We start from the raw sequence: 8122 nt of genomic DNA, 5'->3' as shown, positions 1-8122 counted from the left end.
TCCTGAACATTGATAAATATTCCAGTAGYTCTGGACTAAACAAATACAAATATCTCAAAGCAACATTAACTAATTAAAATGTTCCTTTTCCAGAGATTCTCTAGATTATATTTATTCCGTTTTCTCCTAACCATCCTTAGCAAAACTGAATCTCCTGACTGATTTGTTGTCATTTGCACTGGAAATACAGCATCTTTTCTGGCTGGAGCTAAGCTTATAAAAAAAATATAAATAGCACACTCCAAAAAGTCTGCCAAATTTTTAGCAAAATGCATTTGCATGGATTTCTTCCCAGAGTAGAAATTCCTCTTTTTGCAATTGTGTGCAATTTATGACCACTCAGAAAACATGAGCCATGTTCTCTCCTCTTTTATACAGCATCAGCTTCAGTGAAATCAAATTCCACTGATGTAAAACCATTGTAAATGAGATCAGAATCACAATCTGCCTCACCCAAGACAAAACTSTTTTGTGGCTAAATAATTTCATTTTGTGATTAATTTAATATTAGTGATGGGGTCCAAATGTATTCTGTAAAATGCTTTATGAATAGAATTTCATTCTCTGAGGTCAGTGAAATACAAATGGAAAACATTCTATTAACAAATGTGCCACAGTTTTTTTTAGAGATTATTTCACTGAAGGTGTTGGATTTGTTTTTTGATTTTTTTAAATTTTTTGTACTTCAGAAAGACAGGTTCTTTACTTAGCTGGTTAATTATTGCACAATATATTCACTGTTGCTGCTGTCTCCTAGCTAACATCTCAGTTTGTTTTATCAGGAAACCAGTTCATATCCACAGCTTGATTTGTACCTTTTTATAATTAGCCAGCCAAACTAACAATTTATAAAATTGTATCAGCACAAAGAAAAACTGCTCGGATTCAGAAGGACAAGATGTGCCYGGTGCTTGCAGAATATTAATTGTGACTGGAATAAATATTGATTGCACCCTTTGTAAAATGACTGATAAACATTTTGGTATTCTTTAAACACAAGCTGTTTGTTCCTGATAGATTGCTCTACTTTCCCTAAGGAAAAAAAAGTAGGGGAAAAAGAAGTTGGAGAGCACTGCATTAGATGTGGGAAAAATACTCAGCAAATGATCTTGTTAACAGAAAATTGTGCAACATTTACAAAATTTTAACTAGAGTTTTGATTTTACTCATTCCAAGGCTGCTGGTGTGAAAAGAGAGAACTGTGATGGAGGATGTTTCATAAACTCTGAGGTGAAGATCAGATACTGTTCTACAGGAGTTACTTTGTCATGGAAATTAATGTAATGCTCAGATCTGGTATTGATTTGAGAAAACTGCTCCTAATAATGTGACTTCTGCTGWAGTTCACAAAGCTGAGGGAAATAAACATCGTCTCGCCTTTTGTTCTGTCCTGATGCAAATATAAACATAATATATCCCCAGCCTTCTCCACAAACTCATTATTCACCCAGGTTTTGGCTCCTGGAAATCACCATGTTCTGGACTTTCTCAAGCAAAAAGAGATCACAGTCTTTCAGCAGAATGAAGATATCTCTCTTCTAATGCTTTACTTATTTTAAATAAAATGTTTTTCTGTTCAAAACAAATCTAATGCTTTACTTATTTTAAATATTAATTTCTGATGTTTTAACTTCTTCTAAGCTGCAAGTCTCCTCAGATTAATGACACCAAGGTTCAAACCATTTTTCCTTCCTCCGGTATGCTTCATAAGGATTACTGCATTAAAAAGGGGGGAAGAAAACCTTCTTTCTAGTCTCAATTTCTTTTCTTGCCCATTTCTAACATCTTCTGATTTAATTTGATTTTGAGATTTGTATTTACATTCCCTGCTGGGTTCCCTCAAACAATCATAATTTTTCCTTTTAGGGAGGAATGTTCAGATCTCAGGATATTCTCTTACTCATTTTATCAAGCAGTTCATTCACTATTTCCGTCTCTGTGTATTTAGATTTTATTTCTGGTGRATTAGTTCTCTGCCTGAGCACACTTTGTCAGAGACATCAATGCACAGCAGCTCTTCAGGCCTCTCCACTTGTCAGCAAATGTCATTTGCAGAACTTTGGGTTAAATTTTRCCTTYCATAACAGATAGTSAGATATCMTRCRGCTCCAAGAACTTTGGGGCTGGAAWAGGCACAMCAAAATAATCCCAGCAGRGCCCCAAAATTGCTRCTCCTACAGATTTCTCATATGGACCAGACTTGGTTTTTGGTTTGGATTTAGGGTTAGATTAAGAGTTAGGATTAGTTAGGCTTAGGGTTGAGAGAGTCAAAGATCCTACAGGTTCAGAAACACTAGGGCTGGACAAGGCATGCCATCTTCAATCCATCACTTGGATAAAATACAATCTGACCTATAGCTTGGAAAGAAAAGCTTAATTGAGTCTATATATTTGATCCTGCACTCATGTTCACAGCTCAGGAATGCTGGATCTAAAGAAACAATTATGTGTTCCTAGCCATCTAAACTGGGACAAACCTTATAATCACCATTTAGTCCAGACCCTATTGATGGAAATTTGCATAAAGACGAATTTCTTTCCTTTTTTTTTTTCTTTTTTAACCTCTCCACATACTAAAAACATTGCACTAAATAAAAATCTTTCATTAGTGGTATCACTGCTCTGCAATAATATTGTTTTAATGATGAAGGGCAGTCCCCTGGATGTGTGCTGGAAGATTCCAGGGTGTTTCTTTTCTGATCATCCCACTGTAAAAGGAAAATCCTCCCTGCAGGAACTTCTTTGGCTGAGGTTGCTCCTGTGGCTGGACACAATTTCTTTGCCAGCCAGATGACCCAGCCAACATTAAATTAGTTTCTTTGAGTACCCAGACAATATTAAATTCATTTCTGTGAATAAAGGTGTTTTCTTATTCTGTCATTCATAACCTAAAGGTCTGGGTAGCAGATWCACTGAACTCTGGATAAATAAAACAAGACTAAGTTATTACTTAGAACATATCCTGATTGTCTGCAGTGACCTCCTACTTGGAATTTACACACAAATATCAGGAACAGGGAGTATTTGCAATCTAAGTCACGAAAGAGTCATGGGAAGGAGGTCATCCAACATTTTTCCCATGTGAGAGAGAGCAAACTATTCCACCTTGAGGCAGCAGATTCTGCTCCCTGCACACAGATAAACAGCAGGCTTGGTGCTTTCCAGACACAAACTACCAGCTACTCTTCCAGTTAAACAGAACCAGCCCTGGCAAGGAAAACTGATGGATTTCTGCCTCTTGTCTTGTTCTTGGAAGAACAAGAAAGCAAATGAGATGGAATAAAGGAGATTGAACTGCCTTCCCTGTCTTGGAAAACCTTGTGGAAGTCAGCCTCCAGAAGAAAYGCCTGTAAAATGGAAAAAGTTGTTTTGTATTTTCTTTTGAGGGTCATTGTGCCTGCCTTTGCAGCCATTCTGGGCAAAGATGAGCAGAAGTCGCTCAGATGTCCAACTGGATGAAAACTAACTCGTGGCTTCAACTGAACATTTTTCCTCAATATTTTCTTGCAATAGATGCCCCAAAATGACTTCATGGGCAGCTCCTGGTAAGGCTGAGCAYGGTCAGTGCAGCCCTCCCAGGCAGAACCCAAAATATTCATCTAACAGGATGAGTGAACAAATTAATCCATCAAATAGGTAATATCTTATGAGAAAGGGAGAATGCCTCTCAGAGGGGGACCAATAATTGGGACTACTGCATGCAGGAACTAAAGCACAGTCTGATACCAATATTAAAAACCCAGCATTTGTTATCCACCRCTGACATTTAAATCAGAAAATCCAAAATCTGTGCAGAGTCCAGCGAAACAGCAAGCTTAAAAATAGCTTTAAGTGGCAGAATAGCCAATTAGCCTTGAATAATGTGAAGTGAGCAGAGCACAAAMCCCCCCTGTGCTTCCCTGGTGGAGCAGCTAAGGCCACCTGGGGTAGTTTGCTGTCTCCAGTGATACCTAATGACCAATGTTTCAAAGGAAGCTCAAATTTTCAGGAAGCTGCTAATTATTCCTTGCTGAACCAAGAGCAGCAGCTGATGCAGCTTCTGATCAGTTTATGTTTGCACTGGAAGCCCCTGCTTGTTTTTCTTGGTTAGTGTAATTGCATTTTCTACTCAGGCTGAATACCTTTCTTTCCTAAAACAAAATCCAGTGCTGCTAATGATTGCTCATCCCCATCTTGAGTTAACATGGAAAAAGTCATAATCCCATTCTTTTCTTTAAAAACAAACCCAAACCAACAGTGGTCCAGTTAGTAACGTGAGGAGTAGAAATTACAAGTAAGAGATTATTTCACGCACTTGAATGAATTTTGCAAATACAGAAAACACTGTGGACAGCTGCCTGGAATATTAAACTTACAGAAAGCCTGGTCTTTCTCTCATTTTTTCTTTTTTTCCTTATTACTTTTTTTTTCCTTTTTATTTTTTTTCCTTTTWTTTTTCCCTTTTTTTTCTTTTTTTCTTTTCCTCTTTTTTCTTTTTTCCCCCCTTTTTTTCCCCTTTTTTTTTTTTTCTTTTCTTTTTTCTTTTTTCCCCCTTTTGTTTTCACTTCAGAGGAAACATTTATCCTGTAACATTTCTCTCTGAAAACATTGCCTCAAACCAAATGGAAACAATACCTGGCTGTAGAAGGCTTAGGTTAGAAGAGGGCAGTGCTCAAAATCTTTCAGCTCTGCATTGCTGGTTGAGGTATGGTTTGGGTTAAAGGCATCCCAGAAAACTTTCCTTCTTGATTCGTGGATTCAATCCATTCCAGGATGAACATTATTTAAAAAATAATATTGCTCTCAGTTGATGTTAGCTCTCTCATATACAGAAAAATGAAACCATTACAGGAAGATTTGTTTTTCTGACTTCAGCTAATCTTTTCAAAACAAATTTAAAGACTATGGAACTGGAAAGGTAATTTTCTCCTGTCTTCAGCTTGCTGATTACTCAGTCCTTGGTTATCACATCAATAAATTGGAAATCTGGCTTTTCCAAGGATGGCAGTGAGTGAAAAAGGGGTCTTGTCATCAGGGGAAATATTAATAACWGCATTTTCTCCATTTTTGCAGCAAGACAAAGGGATTTGAAAGACACAATTSCTCTGTGGAACTACTTCAGAGAGAAGGGGAGATCACCCCTTTATCACACCCATATGCAACTTTATTTTTAACAATTTTTTAAGTGAAAAGACAGAAAAAACAATTGCCAGAGGTTCTTCTCCTCAAYAACAAAGTTAACAAATATTCAAGGGTATTTTATAAGTGTTCAGATGGGATCTGAGGCYGACCACCAGCTGATGACAGTGCCTACTTTCAGCATCACAGCTTTGAAATTTTATTCTATGGAATTGTTTTTGTGGGATGGGGATAAGAGGGGGAAAAAGAAATGTGGAATAAAATATTAAAAATCTCTAGGAAAAACATCAAAGAGAAAGAAGAATTTGGCACTGAGATTCCTTCGATCATGGATCTAAATTATGTTGTGGGAGCAGCATGAAAGAGGGTTTTAGGGCTTTTTTAATTTTGAGTTTTCACTGRAAAATGAATGTTCTTTTCAGAGGTTGGAATTTGTTGCCTCAGAAAATATTTCTTACATCTTRAAATAACCAATTTGTACTTATTCTGATGACAAAAGAAAGATACAGTGGTTTAAGCTCAGTCAAAAAGTCTTTTTAAYGCTACCAAGGGAGTACATCTTCTTTGGAAAATAAAATATATAAAAACAGAATTCATTTTTTTCTTCTTCCAAATAAATTTAAGCTATTGTATTCAAAATTTCTGAAGAGCAAAGTAATTTATATCTTCAGAATGGTCATGGAAAATTGAAATCAGTTACAAGAACAGGATCAGGTAYGTTAAATGCGATGTGTGGAATGAATTCAGTCTTAAATTTACAGAGGCCAATGAGTGTGAGAAAAATAAATCACCTGCTCCAGGTTTGTTAAACTAAATGCAGAATACACATTTTATGATGTGTATTCTGATTCATTTGTATAGTATTTTTTTGCTTTACAAACAATTTTCAGCTGCCTAAAACCACTGCAAGAATTGACAACATTTAATGAAAATGCAAAAATTTTGAAACAAATGAGTAACCAAATAAAGTCTTTTTTTGTTTGTTTTATAAATGTCTCAGACTTTGTGTAGTATTCAGGTCTCAACTGCCAGCCAACTAGTAAACTTTTTTTCTTTTTATATCCTTCCTCCTTTAAAAGTAATAATGAATCTCAGTATTTTCCATACTGGACACCAACTTAAAAGGGAATAAAACAGCAGAGAGACCAAGAAAGAGACAACTCCAGGATGTAAAAGGCAATGAGCCCCACTAGAGTCTGTTAGTGGAGGGACACTCTTTCATTTCTGAATTCTATTTGAAATCATAAATCAAAGGCAGCTTAGCAAGGATCTGGAGAATCTGCAAACATTTCTCAGTGCTTCTCAAAGGAGGTGTTAAAAAAAATTAAATAAAAWTTCTAYTTKCGTTTGAGTCTCAATGCAGAGRATAAAACTCTTYATTTCCATACACTGAGGCAACAGTGGARCAAATTTATGGAAGTTTATGTATAAATATGGATATGAATAGCACATTGAGAACCTTCACCTGATGACAAACATCTGAGATGCTGTTTAAAATCCTGTGTGGGCTCAAACTCACCCAGCAAACACAAAACAGTCACTGCAGTGAAAAGAGAGACAATTGTGGAAGCTTTGGGAGGATTTCAAAAGGGGAGATGACCTCCAGAAAGGAGCAGGAAGAAAAGCTGGTGCTGCTGGATAGTACAAGCAACAGTCACACAAGAATCAAGGGGATAACGGCATTCAAGCTGTAAAGTAACAATGATACAAAAAAAGTCACAGAATGGACATGGATTCTGAAAGTGACCACAAGAATTTATTTCCTGTACCAAACACAGGAAATTTCTTCAAAATAAAGGCGTTGTGTTTACAGATGGGAAGCACTCATGTTTGGGTTAAGTGCCCCTTTCAAATTCTGAGTCACCAAAATCAAAGAACATATGCATTTTTTCCATCCATACTGCTGAGCAATAAAATTAAATTTGGAGGTCTAATTTTATTTTTCTATGCTTTCACTTCCCTACCTTCCATCTTTTCTCAAAATACACCACTCTCCCATTCCTCTGCTGTACTTTTTGCCTTCTTTCGGATTCCCTCCTGCTCCCCTTTCATTCTAAACGCAGCCTTTGCAAGACATCACAACAAAGCTCCTTTCTCTTTTTCTCCCTCTGCTTTTTACCCATTTTGTTCAGTTCAGTGCAGCTTTTTTGCTTCACAGACCACGGCACGTGTTGTGTTTGTACTTTGTTATACCCCCAGCACTCCTAACTCATATTTGAGTGTGAATAATTGAGAGTGGTGCAGTGGCTGGAAGTGCCAGCTTCAATCTGAGAGAGGCAGAATCAAAGGGAAATGCCTCAAATCTGAGCAAGCACCATCTCCGAGCTCCTCCCTGCTCCAGATGGAAGATTTTTTTGTGCAGAAGATTATGGGAGCCAGCAGCACTTTCCCTTTTTCCACACAGTATTCACAGCAGTGGGCAGTATTACCACTGGTCAGTGGTCACCACAGCTTCTGCTTTGCTTTATTTTTACTTCCTCTGATAATTGGTTACTTTTTAACCAAAGGCAGTCATTTCTAGAAGAGTGAAGGCAGCTCTTCCGGAAGAAGTGAATTTTAAATTTTTATATTTTCAGCTCTTCTGAAGAAAGYAAATGTTTGGGAATCAAGTGTTCTGCTTTCCCTCCATGCCTCCCTCTTTCCCACTGAACTCCAGGAGTCTCCTTTCCCCTCATCATGTTTCCAGCTGAGATTCACAGGATCTGCTAATTGATGCTATCTAACTCCTTCTTAAAGGCTAACAGATATTTGATAATCCCCAATCATAAGAACATGCATTATCATCAGTGTTACCAAAAATMTAGCTTTCATTATTTGTATAAATGTTTTTCTTTGCAAAATCCATGCTGTCAATTATGATGAAGTTAATCATAAATTAACATTTAAATTATTCACGCTATTGTTAAAGAAATGCACAGTAGAAAGCATCCTGTAATAGGATTAAAGTACAGATTTGAAACTTTCAAGAAGCACAAGGAACAGAATTACCTACTGGAATTTCATG

The sequence above is a fragment of the Malurus melanocephalus genome, unplaced genomic scaffold (genome assembly GCF_030028575.1).
Source record: "Malurus melanocephalus ecotype Western Australia unplaced genomic scaffold, MMel_1.1 scaffold_544, whole genome shotgun sequence".
NCBI lineage: Eukaryota > Metazoa > Chordata > Aves > Passeriformes > Maluridae > Malurus > Malurus melanocephalus.
Note: the sequence above shows the minus strand (reverse complement) of the source record.